Below are 20,617 nucleotides of genomic sequence, written 5' to 3' on the forward strand. Positions count from 1 at the left end.
TATCTGCTGTAGTAATAGAATGTAATATTATGTCAACAAAACACTTGAAAATACATCACATAAAGAAATTGAATTAAACCTTCCTTGGAACAACAGTACGCGCCGAACTGTTAAAAAGTCCTTCAAAGATCTTCGTCATGGGGACAAATTTACTCATAACTTTTCTCAGAATCTACCTAAAGAAAGCGCTTGATCCACTGAGTGTTTTAGACCAAAATGAACTGCGTACCTCAATTAGAACGAAAGAAATGATTTCTTCAATGAGAAAAAATGTTGAAAAAATGAGATGTCTAATTGAATGTGCACTCATAACTTTCCTCAGAATCAACCAATTTGAATAGTCAAGAGCTGAAATGAAAGAGCTTGATCCGCTGAATGTTCTTAGGCTAAAACGAACTTCATACCTCAATTAGAACGAAAGATATGATTGCTTGAAAGAGAAAAAATTGAAAAAATGAAATAATTTGAAGAAGGCGGAAGTTAAGTGAATTATAGTACCTGATGATAAATCTGTGCATGAATACCTTTCAGTTAGAAAAAAAATGAAGAAAATCGGCCGTATAGAATGGCCGGACTGACTGACTTTAGTTTTCACAATTTTTTTTTAATATATAGATTATCATCATCATCTTCTTGCTAGTTACTTGGGGTCGGCACTGCACATGAGGAACGGCGTATGGCGACTTCCCAGAGGTGTTTCTAATTCTGTATACAATGTAGAATTCCGTAACGAAGCACGGGCACGTCAGCTATAGTATTAGTTATACAGACCTACTGATTTCATATATCAGCGGACGAACTTTCTTCTCGCTAGTGACGTGAGATGGGCCACGTTGTCTTCAAGTGCGAGCCGCACTGATTATATTCTATGTTAGGCGCGCATTTTATTACACGCCTTTGTGCGTCCCGTCGTGGCCCGTGAGCACATTGTGAGACAAATGAGAACACTTGGAGAGAAACCGCAGCTGTCTAGAATTCTAACTACAGTACATGGAATGTTTCATCATTGCCCAATAAGTCTTCAATGTTGGCACTAAGAACTGAAATCATACAAGCAAGTAAGCCAGTGACTCTGCAGTTGTGCGTGGCATTAATCACAGGCCGGAGATTGATTAACCGAGGCGGTAAAGACCTTTGTTCACGAGGAAGGATGCAAGCTCATTTCCCTGTTGGGAAGTCAAGAAAATTGCAGAGTAGACAAAGTAGGCACAAGGAACTTACAACCCATTGAGTGCTTTGGCTATTCCTGCCCAGCCTAATGGCCTGCAGATACAAGAATTACACTGGACAGTGTGACGACATTCCCAGTAGCACTGCTTGGGTTTCGTAACCTAGTTCCGTGATCTCTCGTACCAACAGGTTCCTCACTTGGTCTCCCGAAACTCAATGTAAGTGAACCCCGAGGCCTTGGACTGGGTGGGAATCGAACGCCTCCGAGCAAGAAGCAAGCACGCTACCCCTACACCATGCGACTGGCTAGAGAGTCACAAGGTTTTGGGGATTTGCTCTGCCTTAAACAGAATTAAGTAACTGGTTATTTGGAGAGCAAAGGAAGGCCAGGTACACTGCCGAGGTTACGAATACTGAAAATCTCAACTTTCATCGCCTAGGAGTCTGGAGGAGGCTTCGTCTTTTTAATTCTATGCCATTTCACGGAATATTATTTTACATGCAATACAAACCTATAGATTGTGTTCTTTCTTTTCGAAAATCTCACTTGCATTGACTAAGAATTGAATCGCATCCGTCTTGCATAGAAGTGAAACATATGGTGTCCACCATGCATTTTTCTATAGACAAGGGTAACAAAGGTGCAAACTGAAGAACTATTAACATATATCTGTAAGATTGATTGATTTTTTTAATTGCTTCATGGTACTAATAACGACGACTCGCAGCAAGTTGACAGTGCCTTATTAAACCGAGGAGAAGAGGTATACGCAGAGGCTGCGCAAGTAAAGTCAAGCGACCAAGACCTAAAAGGGGACGCGACATGCTCACATCGTAGGGTTGTGCATGCTGCTCGCTGTGTTTTGTAATGACACGTAGCCACTGAAATAATGAAAAGATCCTTCACAGTGTTAATAAAATACCGAGAAATACATTAAGATTTACGGAACAATCTTGAGGAAACAAGTAAGGAAACTTGAAAGATTTCAAATTATGTTACTTCATATGGGCCTAGTGGTTTAGATAAGTCCAGCGTCGCTTAGCTTCAGAAGACTGCCAAATGAAGCTTGTGTGTGACACAAAAACTCTGCAGACTTCTGTACGGAAGAATCAGCATCAACCTTTGTATACATCATACCTCTTGCTATTAATCACTACAATTTTTCAAAAACAGAAGTGTACCCATATTAGCGAAGTGTGGAAAAACCGTGTATTAATAAGCCATGAAATTTGTAAGATTGTTACCTCCCTTCGGATGTGCCTGTACTTCGAAATTCTTCGCCTATCACGTTTTGTCATCGAAGTTTACGTTCCCTTCCGCTCCCCACAACACAAATATTCCCGAAGTTCAATGCATATTAACTTATATCTCGAAGAAAGTGCCACTTCCTTATGAGCTGCCTACACCATGGTAGAAGAGAAGAGAATCGCTGCAATGTTTCATTCTCATCTTTCCAGCATTTGCCGATCAATTTCTAGACGGTATGTAGATAGTGAGCTGAAGCGACTAAGAAGACCGAGCAAGAGTTTTGCTTTCTTACTGTGCTACACTTCCAATAAACAGCATGAATATTTAATTAGAGATACACTGAAGTTATCTTCAACCCTTTTCAGCGTTACACAATAGCTGCAGATCCCCAGTGCTGTAGGTGCGACACTCTGAAGAATGATCATAGCAAAGAGCAGGAAGGGCCATGACAGGCCAACAAATGAAAATACAAAAGCCTAATACAGTTTGAGTCTGAAGAGAACACGAGTTGCGAGGGCAGCCCTGAAGATGGTTCTCCGTGGTTTCACATTTTCACACCAAGTGAATGACGAGCTGCACTTCAATTAAGTCTACTACCTTCCCAGCCCTTTCTCATTCCAACATCGCCGAAAATCTATACGCCTCGCGTGTGTGTTACCGAGTTAAACTGCTAGCAAGAAAGAACTAACCATGAGATGTCGAATATGGACGAAGACAGTAAGGAACTTGGCATACGTGGAAACAGTGCCAGACTCTGCTATGGACCGTGGTCGCTGCTCCACGATCCCACGAAAGGACGCCGTAACAATATAACCATAGTTCCATTTAAAAGAAATGGCTAGGTACTAAATTGCTCAGTCATTAACGATGCTATGGAAAAAAAAAACTCAGGTAATATTCTCCTTGGTACAATGCAAGTCTGCTGCCTAACCAACGTAGCTGGACAGTAGGAAAATTTACACAGACAAGACTTGTCGAGAGGTGGATGACCGATAAGAGTTCACTTAGCCCAGTACACAAATGACTACCAGGTCCATTTCTGAGAGGAAAGGTGACCGGGTATAGAATATAAACTAACCATTTCATCCCGCTTAGAGTCAAGGGCACAAGGCTACAACGGGAGTCTTTTTCTTCAACAACCACACAGCCTTTCATAGATTGTATGGATAACGCTTTTACTGACAATCTGGGGGAGACAATACAGATATTAAACAATTCAGAAGATATTTGATACAATTTAGGTCAATAACCTTGTTCGATTTTGAAACTTACTAATTCTCCTCTATAAATTGTAGAGACCGAAGGAGAACGCTTCCCAGCACTTGTTTCTTTCTGAATCCGCTGTGTAGATTTTAACAGTTGAAGTATATATGTGTTTCCGTGTAATACGAAGTGTCGTAATTAGTAGTGAACTAGTGTCTGATAGCAAAATGATTCCGCAGCAAGGGTATTGTTTTGAAACGTAGGCAAACGAAAAGACTGCATACACTTTGTCAGCACTGTTTATCATACTATCCAGCAATGTTAAACACTGGAGCTGACACACTTCAGTTCCTACTCTGTGTTGGCTATACTCACGCACTTTCTACTGCCATTGTTTACACACACTCATTCCCACCGTTCTCATATGAGATCGACAACATGAGAATAGTAAGAAATATAAGATGTAAAAGATAAGAATATTACTTGTGGTGGCTCGGTGCCACATGTAATCATGACTGCAAATCAAAATAAGTAGAATGTTACGGCAGCTAAATTCCTACTAGTTGCAGCCATTGTGCAAGGCTCGTAATCCTTCACTGAACACGCGTGTAGTTCCTTACAATACAGTATTTATTAACTGTTACGAAATCGAGAGACTCCTTTAGAGGACAACTTCTCTCAAAACAATCGTGATTCTAAGACGGAAGAGATGAAGATGAGACAGTCAATTCTATGATCTCCGGAACATGCATGTTAACCATTCGGCTTCCTACACCGTATGACAAGCAGTACTCTAGGTACACGTGGGCAATTAACCTTCAAATTCCATCAGACTGTGCCGGCTTCGAATCCACTACCTTGTATGAATTGAATCCATTTCTCCAACGAAAGGTCCTACACACTTCAAACAACAGTAGCAATATATCAATATAATTGAATTACAAGGGGAGATCTGCATGGGGTTTTCTTGAAAAAAGTGTTCACATTCTGCGAATTTGCCATTCATTAAAAAAAAAAAAAAATTAGTCCTGTTCGAGCATTTTTGCTAACGGGCTTTATTTTGTTCAAAATTTAACGTTTAAAATCTATCCTCAAACTTTTGTAGTCTTATTCCCGCAGATTTTTCCGACTTTTCTCCTTGGCGTACTCGCTAGCGCATTGATGTTGCAACCTGAAGGCTTCGATTTCGAGTCCGACTTTGGCCAGCACTTTCTTCTTTTACTGGTATATCCCGTATTTTGTTTTTTCAATAATTCATTTTCTGTGGTCTCCTTTTTTAGAGCTATTTGAAATATTTTAAATCATTATTCGTCCTTGTCGCTTGAAAGTGTCGTAAGTTATATTCATTAGTCAAGTTCAAGCGATTCATTGTCAGACGAACAGTGAAAACTTGACAAGTAATGTACAGTAAATAATGTCAAAATATAATGCAAAAATGTATTAATATTGCAAAAAGAAAAACAAATAAAGTATTTGATTTAATATAAAAAATTAAATATTGTACCAAAATGTTTAAAAAAAGAAATTAAGGTCGGATTCGAACTATGAAACGTCAATTCCCAATGCCATTGTGCTAGCGAGTACGTCACGGAGACAAGTCGGAAATATCTCCGGGAATAAGATTACACAAATTTGAGGATAGATTTTGAACGTTAAATTTTGAACAAAATAAAGCCCATTGGCAAAAACGCTCCAACAAGGCTAAAATATATTTTAATGAAGGGCAAATCCTCAAAATGTGAACACTTTTCTAGAAAACCACATGGCGACCTCCGATCGTAAGAAAAAAGTCAGTAATTTAGAATTATACAGTACACTGTCCAGTATTTTGAAAAATACCGATAGAAAAACATGATCACTCACGCCACGCAACTCGACTCCGGATGTGAATTTAGTTATGTAATGGCAAAAGCTACGAGGCACTGCTGAGATTGTCAACGTCATATAATGGAAAAGGTGCCATTCAAATGAAATAGAGTAAAGCTCATTATCTCTTAATACAGGGCTTTTCAACCAGTGGTATACGTGCCACCACTAGTACGCGAACGATTGGTTAATAGTATGTAAAAAAAAAGATGTTAAAATGTGGTATGTTTTCAAAAGCTCACCGAATCTACAACTAACCTACTGTATGTTGAAAATGTCAATGGCAATGTCTGCATAAATGGATTTGAATGAATGGGAGCCGAATATTTTATGATTTAGTTACATTATTGCGTTCTGCCTGTTGCCAGTTCTTGATGGATACAGTAGGCTACTTTTGCATCCATCTGTTGGCACAGGCCAGAGCAAAGTGTAGCTTCCTCTGAAGTCCTAGTCTCATCTATGGCTGTGACAATATGGAAACTGGTGGGGTGTGGGTGGTGCTGAGTAATGACATTCGGAGCACATCCAGTGCGTCTGTGTCATGAAAGGTGTTGCTCATAGGGTTAGTCATGCTACAATAGCGTTGTCTGGCCCAGTGAGGTAAGCAATGGCAAATTATCTCACTCCTCGCCTTGCCTAGTACGCCTCATTTTGGTGCTGCCATTGTTTTTGTGGTTTCCCTATAGCTGCATAGTCTTTGGTGGTGCTATTTGAGGATCCAACCAGCCTCTGGGCTGATGACCTAACAGACAGATTATTGCGTAAGAGAAATAGAGGGAGACCAAGGCGACGATGGTTAGACTTTTTCTAATGATTTTACGAGGGTCGAGTTATAAGTCATGGCAACTATTTTTTTCTCTCGCGAACATGAGACAACATGAAAAAATCTAAGATATGCATTTGGAAATATAGGGCATGTACTTATGCATAGTGTCTGAAGACAAATTCTGACTTCAGGAGATTCTCATAGGAAAGTGACAGAACACAGCCACTGCCTTCGTGATGTCCAGGCCGTACTATAACGAGCGCGGGAAAGCAATCAGCTGATCGTTAGGGGGGAAGTTTAGCACGTGAGTTAGTAGAGTTAAACATAGATTTTCGCAGTTTTATTGAATTTTTTAACGATGGCTGCATGTTCACTCAGATATATGTGAGAATGAGTCATCATCGACTGCATTATTAAGTGGAAAGTCGTTAATTAGTGAAGAAAACTTCGTGTGAGCGTGTATTTATGTGAAGCTATAGGTTAAGAAGATCGTTCTTCAGTGTTTTAATTTTGTAGTTTATTTGTGTAAAGTTGTATTTATAGTGTAAAATTAATTGAGTTTGTGCATTCTGTGTTTTATTATTAACCACGACTTGTATATACTTCAATTAAGATGATCAGGGAGGGAAATCACCATGCCTAAGAGTTGCAGTGTGCCTGGCTGCAAAGCCAATTATAAACAAAGAGAGTAAACTCCGGTATTTGTGTTTCCTTCTGATGAAGAACGAGTTAAGTTATGGAAGAAGGCTATTCCCAGGGAGAATTTAATAGTTAATCAAAACACAGGTGTGTGTATCAAGCACTTCCCTGAAAATCACATTCTGAGAGAAATAAGAGTGTCTCGTCCAGATGGTGAGTTAATTCTTTTTTATTATGTCATAAACATGGGTAACATTAGGTAGGTCCTATATTGTTATGTAATCAGACCTATGGCTTATCTGAATTCGGCGTATTTGAAAATGTAAGTCTTATTTATGATTATCATCGAGCTCGATAGCTGCAGTCGCTTAAGTGCGGCCAGTATCCAGTGTTCGGGAGACAGTGGGTTCGAACTCCACTGTCGGCAGCCCTGAAGATGGTTTTCCGTGGTTTCCCCATTTTCACGCCATGCAAATGCTGGGGCTGTACCTTAAGGCCACGGCCGCTTCCTTCCCATTCCTAGACCTTTCCTGTCCCATCGTCGCCGTAAGACCTATCTGTGTCGGTGCGACGAAAAGCAAATAGCAAAAAATATATATATATATATATATATATATATATATATATATATATATATATATATATGAGTATCAAACAGCAGTGTGATTTATGTAAATCTTATCCTCTGACAGATTCAGATCTTATATATGAATTACCTCCAGAAGTAAGATATCTGAATTTCCTAAATCGAGGGGGCTTGAAGTATCCATCAGACATGTCAATAGAAGTTGGAATTGAGGTGTACAAAGTATTTTGTGTGTTAGTGTCATATATATATAAGATGGTATTTCTAAATTCAGACAATCCTAAGTGTGTCACAAAATCCTTGGCTTTGGAGTCAATGCAGTTGGCAGATTCCCTAGTCATTTGTGACTGCGGGAAGAAATTGGAAGACTTGGCCGGACAGTGTATATATATTTGGGTGAATATAGTTTTAAATAACTTTTCCAAAATTCACACCGACTTGTGTATTCAACAAAGTGCTTCAAAGAGAGCAGACCTACTCCATACTGGTGTAACTTCCTGTAAGAGGTACAGGAAAGCTGCAGTGCTCATGGAGTGGAAACAGTGAGGTACAGAAATAATTTATATTTGTAATAAATAGTAATGGTAATTGGCTGCATGTTTTCTGTCAGTGTGTATGATTTGAATGTTCCAGTTGACCAGAAAATGGATAAAATCGCAAGAATATGTCTCAAAGTGTTATGCTGTACTCACGCAAACGAACGTATATACGCGAGAAATAGAACGTTACGAAGAAGAATATGCATTGTATGTCAGAATGAACAAATATTTGACGATAGGTTTTGGTTTTATAAGGTGTTAACAGTTCTTTAAGTAATTTAAACGAGTGTGTTATTCAAGCGGAGCGAATGCGTATTGCCTTCAAGTTCCCCCCAAAGCGTGACGTCATCAGAGGTACAGTACGGCCTGGACATTACGAAGGCAGTGACACAGCCCATTGGTAAACATTGTTTTATTATGGTATAGACAGCAAATACACAAGACTACGGACAAAGGACAGGTCTCCACTGGTTACAGACCTTCGAAATAATCACCCAAAGTTTCCACTGTGCGTTGCCAGCGGTGGGGCAGACGCTGAATACCATGTGTATCGCTAACGTGTGACACCTCTCTCCGAAATGCTGTTATGATGTCCTCTTTCGTTGTCCACCTAAAGCTTCCCGCAGCTCTGCATGGCATTGGCGTGCATTTCTGCCGCGGAGAACTGCTATTTTAATATACGATCGTTGCTCCCGCTTGTTGACTTCAATTTTGTGACGCGCTCTCTCACACACTGAACTTGGGGGCATGGTTAGACCCACACTATTGTTTACATACTGTACATCTAGTGGCATCATACGCAAGTACATACCGTACGTTTCCAAATGCATATCTTAGATTTTCCGTGTTGTCTCCTGTTCGCGAGAAAAGAAAAATAGTTTCTATGACTTATGACTCGACCTACGTAAGATAGGTATAGAATTACGCGAGGCCACAGAGCTACAGTAGTTACAGAGGATTGTGGCGGCATACAGTAAATTCGCAGAGACTTGCAAACTGAACTGAAGCATGCACTATTGTGTTAAAAATATATTCCATTGTGTTTACTCTTCGCCAGAGCTCCAGTCCGCTTGGTGGTCATGATCGTTAAGGCGTCAAGATCCACTGGTGGAAAACATACATAATTCTAGTCCTTCGGGCAAACAACTCAAAAGTTGAAAACATCCTACGAAATGAGGTAGGAAGTTTAGGTAAATAAAACATATTAAAATTAGAATATATTTTATATTCCTAAAAATTACAATCCTTTTCTTAATCATCACTATCCGGTCGATCACATTAGCAGTTTGCGTTTTTCTACTACTACTACTACTACTACTACTACTACGAGCGCTAAAGTGAGTCAATGCAGAGTTTCACTTAAGCCCTTATAACTACATTCGGTGTGGACATTTTTCAAAAAATTAAAGAAAAAAACGCCTGAGGGTATTAAATCAAGGAACACGTTACAGAAATAATTATGTAAATAAGTTAATTTGGCTAGGTGTTGAATAAAAAAGAAAACAAGTGATTGTAGGCTGTTTTTCGGAAATACATTTAGGCCGACAGTGATTTTTAATATTTGTTTCTTCTGTTTGATAGAGTATTTTTCTTCTTTTTCTTCTTCATCTGTTTACCCTCCAGGGTAGGTTCTTCCTTCGGACTGCCTCAAGGGCAGTGTCCTGGAGCTTCAGACTCTGGGTCGGGGATACAACTGGGGAGGATGACCAGTACCTCGCCCAGGCGACCTCATCTGCTATGCTGAACAGGGGCCTTGAGGGGGATAGACAAGGAAGAAGGAAATAAGCGACCGTGGCCTTTGCCTGGAGGAGAAGTGAGAAACCACGGAAAACCACTTCCAGGATGGCTGAGGTAGGAATCGAAACCACCTCTGTTCAGTTGACCTCCCGAGGCTTAGTGGACTCTGTTCCAGCCCTCGTACCACTTTTCAAATTTCGTGGCAGAGCCAGGAATCGAACCCGGGCCTCCGGGGTGGCAGCTAATCATATTAACCACAACACCACAGAGGCGGGCGATAGAGTATCCAAGACTCACAATTTGAAACCTTTCCAGGTCCCTTAGCCCTTCAAATTTCGGCACAATTGAGGAAATTGCCTAAGTTTACGTTTTTCATCGTATCTGCTGAGAAATGGTTTCAATGTTAAAAAGTCATTATCAGAATGATGGCCGGCAGAGTAGGAGAGGTGGCGGTGTACAATTTCTGATCACTAACTGCGTGCCAAAAGCCTGGATTCTATTATATACCTCTCCGCAGTCTTCCCACGGGGTGAGGGCATATTTCTTTGTTTTCTTTGTTTTACTTATTCTTCCTCAAATGATTGAGGTTACTAAACTGGCAAAGAATACCACACAATTTAAATGTGAGTAATCTAGTTACAATATGATGCTTCCTGAGGACTATGGTAAGCCTTGAGAAGACCCCTTTGTCTTATTCGACAGGAGTAGGCTGTGTGCCGAGACCGGGTTTCACTATCTCCCTACATCACCCCCACAGTGTCTCACATCCAGACACGGTCACTGGTGTCAAATAGATCTGCACCCAGCGAGCCGAATATGTCCGCGGACACTCCGCGCAACGGCTCCCGGCGCCGGGTTCCCGAGGTACGAGATCAACGATACAACGATATTAGAAGGAAAAAATTCACAAAACATTGTAAACACACACACACACACACACACACACACACACACACACACACACACACACACACACACTAACTGTTAAATGAAGCCGTTACCTACTTCTAAGGTATGTTATATTAGTACATCGTGCTTCACGTTCTTCACACGGTATTGTTTGCGTGGTAGAATTTTAAGTTCTTGATTCGAGGAGGCAAAAAATGAGTAATACACCGTTACCTTACAAGGCAGCAAATCTCATTATCGTCACGAACTTTAAGAGAATGAATATTTTTTTCTGCTCCTTAGGGCAAACACTTTCTACGGTTAGTATATATATATTTTCAAGTTGCTTTACGTCGCATCGACACAGATAAGGAAGTGGCCTTGGCTCTAATTAAAGGTACAGCTCCAGCATTTGCCTGGTGTGAAAATCAGAAACCACGGGAAAACATCTTCAGGACTGTCGACAGTGGGGTTACTATCTCCCAAATGCAAACTCACAGCTGAGCGCCCCTAACCGCATTGCCAATTCGGTCGGTAAAACAAGATTTCGACCTTTGAACGTGGCTATTTCATACGGTAATAAAATTCCAAAGGGAGAAAAGGGTAGCTATTTTGCCTCAATCTACATTCGCCGTTGCTTTCAGGTTACGTGATTCCTACCTCGGACATATTTATTATCCGTGCAACCAAAGCCTCCCATTATTACGCATCTTTTCTAAGCAACTAATTTCACTATTGGAAAGGACCGGTCGTATAATGTGAAAATTTAACAGAATACCTAAACAACCACCATCCCATGAGATGCAAAAGATCTTATACGTAAGCTGTTTCTGTCTACGAAATATAAATTAAGACAGAAATAGGTCACGTAATGCCTCACTCCCAATGACACCATTGAACGGTACTACGTATAATTGAATGAATAACACCCCTTCTATGGTGAAGGGCAGAAATAAAGAGCAATGGTATTTGTACCGGGCGGTACACCTCCACGCCGCTAATTTAAAATTTGCGCCAGTTGAAACTCCTCTGGCGGAGGAAGTCTGAACTTTATCTAATGTATTAATTTTCAAGTTTCTCAGAAGATGTCACCACTTGGAAATTTTGGAGTTTTTGAACTGGGTCATTTTTGATGTATTTTTGTTTTACCTGTAGTAAGAAGTGTGAACTTTCTCTTCTAGAGGACACTTCTGAAAAACTACAATGGTGCACCCTAGTGCGAAGTGAAAGAACTGTTTTTTGGAGAAATTTTTATTTCAAAAGTTTGTTTCTTGTTAAATTTCTTTCTGGTATTGCTTAAGTTGGCTGTATAACCCTTTCTTTCCCCTTGTTTTGAATTTAGCCAATCCCGAATTTCTTTAATTTATAACCAATCAGGTGTATCTTCCCCAGAGGGGATATATTGCTTAACCCTAGCCAATAAAGTGATTGTGGGCGGGTGTTTTCTTTCCTGAAACGCCTCGAACTTTCCGCGAGAGTATATAAACTCCTGATTTTAGGGTCTCTGCGCCACTTCTCTACCATCTTTCAGTGTGTAAAGTACATAGCAGGGGGCGGGAAGCGCCTCTTTCTTCGGACAGCAGTTCAACAACCAGGTAATGGCCGTATAATTTCTTTTCTTGCTAGCTCAGCAGTTTAACTCTCGGGGCGGGTCCGAAGCTTTTCCACCATGTAACTTTTCCCTAAAATGTAAAGACTCTTAGTATCTATTCTCTTTTAAGCTACATATTGGGATAGAGAGTGCTTAACCCTTTCGAGCTCCCACTCATATTGTTTTGAGGTGAACTTACTTTTTCACAACCTATTCTTCTTTAACGTAATGTAAATTGTTTTTTTTTTTCTAAAGTCACCTCTTTAGTATGGGATTAGCCCTTGCATTTGTGGCCTAGAGCCAGATTAGGTTTTGAAACAAAATGTATTAGGAGTGCTGTTCGCCTCCTCTCACATTGGTATTTTAGAGGCCATGTAATTATCCTTTTCTCCCTTAATAGGCCTCAGTAGGTTGGGTATTTTACCCCTGTGTTTACGTCCTTAGAGGACAGCTTGAAGGTCGAGTTAGGTGTGGCCTTTTGATAGGCTTAAAAATTTGAGAGCGGATCGCTCTTTTCAAATTTGTTTCTGCGTGCCTCTAGGAGGTCTTACTATGTAATTTGGAGCAAGTGCTCCTGGGCGTGATTGGGGTTTTCTGCCCCTTTGTCAAACCTTATGTACATGTAAGCTTGGGCTAACTGCTCAAGAATTGTGAGTTCGGGGCTCGAAGCCCAAAGCCTGTAAATACTGTTGCTCTTTTGTTGCCTTGCTACTCTGTACCTTCCATGCTTGTTATTTCTTGATTTTGAAAAGAGAATATAACCTTGTTAAATTTTACATTAACTTTAATTTCGTAGTTTGAGACCCGTTCACCCCCGCGCCTTCTTTCACCTCTACCTACCACAAAAATACGGTAACAGTATTGAAAGAAGCTAAGCAAATACAGGCTAGAATTTAAGGTAGTGTTGAGGAATAATAAATAATAAATTATTATTCACTCGAATCTGGTCGCGAACTGTGTAGCACATATTAATTTAGTCCTGTTTACGGCTGGATGCCCTTCCTGACACCAACCCTATGTGGAGGGATGTATTCACGACACTGTTTCTCCGATGGCTGGCAGTGTGATGTGTTGAATGAGTGTGTTGCGACCAACACCCAGTCTCCGAGTCAGAGGAATTCACCACACGCGATAAAATCTACAACCCGGCCAACCGTCTGAACCGAAGGCCTCGACGCTGACTAATCAACGTCCGACTTGTATCATGTACATCTTCCCCTTACAACTTAGTCCCGTTTCCTATGCGGGGTCGGGGATGAAGTGTGATGAAATTTTATGCCATGTTTTTTATGGCCGGATGCCATAAGATTAAATGAACGATGGTGAATAAAAGTGGGTAAGGAAGTGGAAGGAATCAGCTGTGGCCTATGAATAGGAACTGTTCCGGAATTTACCTGGAAGTGAACATGGGAAACCACAGAAAAATCATTCTCACGACAGCCGGCAGCACCTTGACAAAGCTGTTTATTGCAAAGCCGAAGAATAATGAAGTTCAGGAATATTTTAAAAAAGAACTAGATGAATATACATTCAGAACACAGCAGGTAAACGTTCAACTTATCCTAGATATTTTGGGGTTGATTGAACTACCCTGACCCATCGTGGGAGATTAGAGGCCCGATACACTTCCAGACGCCACTAAATTTTCACGTCTAAATTCCAATTCGGGATTCGAACCTAGCTACACCACAGGGATTATCATGCTTCCCTTATTCAGAATAATTTATATACCTACTATAAACTAATAAAGATACATGTTAGTTATCTAGTTCAGAGAATTTTTCTGTTGATTAGATATCTGGAAAGTTATGAAACAGGAACTTTCGGTGAGTTTAAGCTCTTGGCAACGTAACTAATACATCTAGACGCCGGAGAAAGGACTACTTGAACCGAAGAAATTACTTTCTTTGTAGCAGTGCAAGAGTGTTTAAACACTATTTAGTGGCGATCGTGATTTTAAGGGCAAAAACAACGAGAGTACAGTGTATCTTCGGATAGAGAAAAGGAGAGCGCTACTGGAACTACAAACTCAGTAACATCTGGCTGAGGAGAACTAATAAGCTGCCGGGAGGCGGAAGGGATTCCGGTAACCAACGCCCAGGGACTATGGTAGTAAAAAACCAGATTTTCCACTCGATTTTCTATAAGAATATTGGTAATAGTGGGAGATTTTCTATTCGTATTCTCATATAGCAAATAATCCAGATGCAGTTAATTCTGAACTTTGTCATAGGAAACGAGTTATTTTAGACAACTGACTAAGAGATACATCAACTTTTTTTTTCAGCCAGCAGCTTCTCAAAGAATGGTGTGAACTTGTTCCTTCCGCAAAACCAAATGACAATGGGCATTGCGTCATATCTACCAGAACGCAAGGACAATCTTCTAACAATTAATTACAAGGGAAAAGAAAATATTTCTCAGGATGCAGGAGTATTTACACAACTGTGTAACATTGCGTAAGGCATAAGACCTTTAAGAGGCAACAGAACTTCCTCTATTATTTACTGTATGGTCTCCCAAAGGATAGCATACGAGAATGCCATTCATACAATTATATGTGGATATTAACGTGATTGATGATTTTCTTCTTCTGAGTTTCCCCACAGCCTGGTGGCAGGATGTATTCACTATTGCACGTTTCAGTGGTGGTTTGTAGGGTGACTTTTTGTCTGAACATGAAAAGTGGAATAAACCAATTCCGATTAAAATTCCCGGGAATCGAACCTGTGAACCTCTGATCCGACAGCCTCAGTGCTGACCAGTCATACATAGAGTCTGACAAAATAAGATTAATTACTTATTTGAGCACCTTCAAATACCATCGGACTGAGCCAGGATCGAACCTACCAACTTCAGCTCAGAAGGCCAGCACTCTACTGTCTGAGTTACACAGTCTAGACCACCTTTTAATTACTGCTTTGAATAATTAAATACGTACTATTATGTCAACAATATTGTACCGGTACCGTTTTTAGGTCAGGTTAGTTAAGAAACATTATGTTAGTCCTAATTAGTCATTATACTAAATTATATTTTATTCTCTCTGGCTGTTTTTCTTTTTAAAAAGTTTTTTAAAAAATGCTATTTGTTCGGGGCGTCGACCCATGTAGATCTTTTGCCCCTACTGGCACCATATTGTACGAACCTGCGTGTAACTGGAATGGCGGTAGTGTGGAATATTGTTTGTGAAGAAAGGAAGATTAAGGACGTCACAAACGCCCAGGCCAGGGATATTAATCATTAGGCATACAATTAAAAACCCCTGACCCGGCCGGAAATCTAACGGGGCCGCCGGGTGACAGGTGGACACGTTGCCCCTTACACCGCGGGGCTGGACTTTTTTACTAGTTTCTTTACGTCGCAGCGACACAGATAGGTCTTATGGCGACGATGGGGACAGGAAAGGCCAAGGAATGGGAAGGAAGCGGCCGTGGCCTTAAGGTACAGCCCCAGCATTTTCCTGGTGTGAAAATAGGAAAGCACGGAAAACCATCTTCAGGGCCGCCAACAGTGGGCTTCGAACCCACTATCTCCCGGAGGCGAGCTTACAGCTGCGCGCTCCTAACCTCACGGCCAACTCGCCCGGTTGGATTAAAATCAATCATTTTGTGGTGATCCTGATATACGGAAATAGAGTATTAATTATATCCTATTCGATTGAACAAACAACAATTTGGCGTTCATCTAAAGAATCACACTAAAGAAGCAACATTTCGGTATTGACTAGCAGATGTAGTTCAGGTTTCTTGAATATGGTTGCAGGTTAAATGTCAAATTAATAACCCCAGAAAGTTGACAGGGTATCTTACAACTTGTCCTATTCTACTCTCGCATTCTGCTCCATGAAGTGGTTAGCCAGGCAGAAACAGATTTCTCTAACATGCGTAAACGCTCACATACGCTACCGAGTGAAGGCTGCTCTTGACCCAAGATAAAAAGTAGGGCATCCAGTAATGATATAGTTGACGATGTAGGAAAAAAATGAAGGACGCAGGTACAGTAAGTTTCACGCCTGTTCCACGAATCAAAGTTTCGCCACTCTACTGATGGGCTGCAATTAATTGAGAAAACGTTTTTACACCAGCTGAGTCGTATTAGAGGTCACTGGCTCCCTCTGTGGAGCAATGGACGAGTGTCGGCCTCTGGATCCCGAGATCGCGGGTCAAATCTGGCAGAGGGTGGTCAAAACTATTGGCATTCCATGTCACAGTTGTTGGTATTGCATCAGACAAAAGGGTGCAGTATGTTACAGATATCTGGTGGCACACTGTCATCCGACAAAGATAAATTAACTCAGCCACAGGCAGAATTCCTCTTAAGTTGCTAGATACCTGTAAAATAGGGAGATGGAAATTGTTAGGCAGGCTGCCTAGATGGCACCACTTTACAATGTCCGAAACTCTGCAGCTGAAGCCGTACTATTATTGTTAGGAGGTTGAGTGTATCTTTGACTGTCAGCATCATACAGGCCAACTTGTAGGTATAATAGAGGTGAGCTAAGCAGTTATTTTCAGAGAACTGTTACTTCACTACCTGACTGTGAAATGTAGCTGCTATACTGTATTTCACATTGCAACAATTACTGAACTGAATCACAAGCACTTTTTTTTCTTCTTTATTTTGACCTTCGTCCATAGGACATTTGGCCATCAATAATGTACAATGATAAAAAATTGTTACAGAAAAGAGAAATAAAAAGGGACAACAAGTTCACAAGCACTTCAACGCGTGACCAAGCAGTAAAATCAGTTTTGGCATAGGATAACCTTTACTCCACACGGAATAATAATAATTATTATAATAGTTAAGAACAAATTATACAAATACATAATGCAAAACGTTGTATAAATTACGCCTACTAAAAAAACACAAGTTATGAGTTACTTATTTAATCTGTTTACCCTCCACGGATCCCACCTCTACCGCCTCAAGGGCAGTGTCCTGGAGCGTAACCCGGGCAGTGTCCTGGAGCGTAAGACATTGGGTCGGGGATACAACTGGGGAGAATGACCAGTATCTCGCCCACGCGGCCTCACCTCCTTTGCTGAACAGGGGCTTTGTTGGGGGGGGGGATGGGAAGATTGGAAAGGATAGACAACAAAAAGGGAAGGAAGCGGCCGTGGCCTAGGTACCATCCCGGCATTTGCCTGGAGGAAAAGTGGGAAGCAACGGAAAACCACTTCCAGGATGGCTGAGGGAGGAATCGAACCCACCTCTACTCATTTACAGCCTTCATACCACTTTTAAAATTTCTTGGCAGAGCCGAGAATCGAACCTGGGCCTCAGGTGGTGGCAGCTAATCACACAAACCACTACACCACAAAGGCGGACAGTTATGAGTTAAATGACATGAATACTAAATCACTCACGATACCGTGAATATTTTAGTATAATCTTGTCTCAATTGTAATTTGTGGAAAATACGTTGTATCAGACAAAGTGTGGATGAGAAGGCCCGTATTTTCTGGTATGAAATTGTTCGTATTGTATTTATGCTCATTCACAGCACCATGTGCTGCTTAACATGCATAGGCCTATACAATATTTGCAGCTTGAAGACTTGCATTAACTCAACCTTGAGAGGACTATTCATGAACTTGTCCTTATCACTTACTTATAAGGGAACTGACAATGAGCTTATGTCGAAACCTACCTTGATATTTTTCTAAAATCATCTGCGTCATATAGAAAAATCATTTACCAATAACTAGCTGCGAATTTTAACTGGTAGGTTACGAAATCGATCCTGGAAATGTATGATAGCAGTCAGGTACACTGAACAGTTTCAGATAGTCGAGCGAGTGGCGCGCATGTGTCCGTATGTTCCGCTAGTGATCAGAGCTGCCCGACTGCACTCAACATCCCATGTAGTTTTATTACAGTACTATGTTTCACGGGATTTCGGTTTCGACTTCGGAACCTTCCAGTTAAAATTCATAGCTAGCTTTTGGGAAGTGAGCTTCCGGCACGAGGTGAATGATTTTATCAAAATACCGCGGTAGGTGTCGATATGAACCTATTGTTAGTTTCCTTGTCACCGATCCTCTTCTCCCGTCAGGTGTCACTGCAAGTCCATCCATCAGATTAAGTATTTTCTGAACATTCAAATCAATAGTTGATACTGAATAGTATAATAAAATATTACAGTTCATTATAAAATTTGAATGTAAAGTTAATATTTTTATATTAAAAATAACGTCTAAATAATTTGTTAAAAATGTTACCGTGTTTTAGTGGTAGGTAGAGGTGAAAGAAGGTGCGGGCGTGAACGGGTCTCAAACTACGGAATCAAGGTTAATGTAAAATTTAACAAGGTTATATTTTCTTTTCAAAAACAAAGAAATAACAAGCATGGCAGGTACAAAGTAGCAAGTCCAAAGGGTAGTTACAATATTTACAGGATTTGGGCTTCGTGCCCTGTCTTCACAATTCTTGGGCAATCAGCTCAGTTTTACCCCAAACACAAGTTTCAACAGAGGGGCAGAAAACCCCATTCATGCCTAGGAGTCTTGGCTCCAAATTACACTGAAAAGCCTCCACGAGGCATACAACATTCAATTTTCAAAAGAGCCACTCGCTCTCAACTTTAAGCCTCTCAAAGGCCACACCAAACTCCACCTTCGAGTTGTCCTCACTGGACACAGACACAGGGGTACAATACCCAACCTACTGAGGTCTATTAAATTAAAAGGGGCAATTACATGACCTCTAAAATAACAATTTGAGAGGAGGCGATCTGCACTCCTAATACACTTGTTTTTAAAACCTAATCTGGCTCTAGGCCACTAATGCAAGGGCTAATCCCATACTACCGAGGTGACTTTAGAAAAGAGCAATTTGTTTTACATTAACGAAGAATAGGTTGAGAAAATAAGTTCACCTCAAAACAATGTGAGTGGGAGCTCGAGAGGGTTAGCACTCTCTATCCCAATATGCAGCTTAAAAGAGAATAGATGAAAAGATTGGTTACATTTTAGGAAAAGGTTACATGGTGGAAACGCTTCGAACCCGCTCCGAGAGTTAAACTGCCAACCTAGCAAGAAAAGAAGTTATTAAGAGGCCATTACCTGGTGTTGAACAGCTGGAGAAGAAAGAGGCGCTTCCCGCCCCCTGCTATGTACTTTACACACTGAAAGATGGAACAGAAGTGGCCCGAAGACCCTAAAATCAGCAGTTTATATCCTCTCGCAGAAGGTTCGAGGCGTTAGGGGAATGAAAACACCCTCCCGCAAATTCTTTATTGGCTAGGGTACAGAAACATATCCAAGTTGGGGGAAGATACATCGGATTGGTCGGAAATAACTCAAAGAAATTCGGGATTGGATAAATCTAAAACAAGGGGAAAAAGAGGGGTATACAGCCAACTTAAACAATAACAGAAAGAAATTTAACAAGAAACAAACTTTTGAAATAAGAACTTCTCCAAAAAAATAGTTCTTTCACTCCGCACTAGGGTGCACTATTGTTGATCTTCAGTAGTGTCCTCTAGAAGAGACTGTTCACACTTCTTACTACAAACAAAACAAAAATACGTCGAAAATGACAGTTCAAAAACTCCAAAATTTACAGGTAGAGACATCTTCTGAGAAACTTGAAAATTAATACTGTCCATAAGGTTCAGACTTCCTCCAGCAGAGGAGTTTCAACCGGCGCACATTTTAAATTAGCGGAGTGGAGGTGTACCGCCCGGTACAAAAAATATTACGGTTCTTGTGGGTTGTGTGAATAGACTAGCTTGTCTGAATATAAGATTAATTCAGGTAAGGAACGGGGGCACCGACCATCGATTAATTTAATCGTCGGGGCGGTTGCCCGAAATTGCTTGGAATATTATATCTAAATGTGTTTTTTAACGTGACGATAAATCTTCTGACTTCTATCTCTCGCATTCAAAGCCTCTTAAATGTCAACTTGAACTCTGCAGGCTCCAGCCAATTGCGTTACTCAATCGTTCCAGAGGAAACTGTACAGAAGAATCATACAAAGCATCATAACTCATAACTTTCACCTAGCACACAAGACTAGGGAGGTAGGTGTCAGTATTAAGTAAACCCATTCCAAAAATTTCTGTTGGCGAAGTGAAGACCATGGTAATGAAGTCCTGAGTTAGGGTTGCCGTAAGTCCTGAAAAAGTGGGATTGTCGTGAATTCCTGACTGAATTTTTAAAAATCCCTAAATGTCCTGAATTTTAAAAATCAGAACAAATTATTCAAATGACTTTGAAATGGAATGTCCCATCTGTTATATAAAAATCCAGGCTAATAACATTGAATATTATTTAATTTTGGACTGGTCTGTAAAGTAGGTATTTTACTTAAAGTGTGATTTCTTGTAATTTCTCTGTTTGATTTTTAGCATTAACATCATATAATAAGTGTG

At 40.6% G+C, this 20,617-nt stretch overlaps 1 protein-coding gene across 2 annotated transcripts in view; it reads right to left on the bottom strand.

The window, feature by feature from the left end:
* LOC136876215 (claudin domain-containing protein 1) overlaps positions 1 to 20,617 on the bottom strand; it is a 254,354-nt gene that overhangs the window by 198,509 nt on the left and 35,228 nt on the right. The window contains exon 1 of one of the 2 annotated variants that reach the window (XM_067149976.2): positions 3,692 to 3,787. The exons of the other annotated variant lie outside the window; for it this stretch is intronic. The gene's annotated coding sequence lies outside the window, so the exon portion shown is untranslated. Of the gene's footprint in view, positions 1 to 3,691; positions 3,788 to 20,617 lie in introns of those variants that run through there. 2 annotated transcript variants of the gene reach the window in all.

This window comes from Anabrus simplex, chromosome 6 (genome assembly GCF_040414725.1).
Source record: "Anabrus simplex isolate iqAnaSimp1 chromosome 6, ASM4041472v1, whole genome shotgun sequence".
Classification (NCBI taxonomy): Eukaryota; Metazoa; Arthropoda; class Insecta; order Orthoptera; family Tettigoniidae; genus Anabrus; species Anabrus simplex.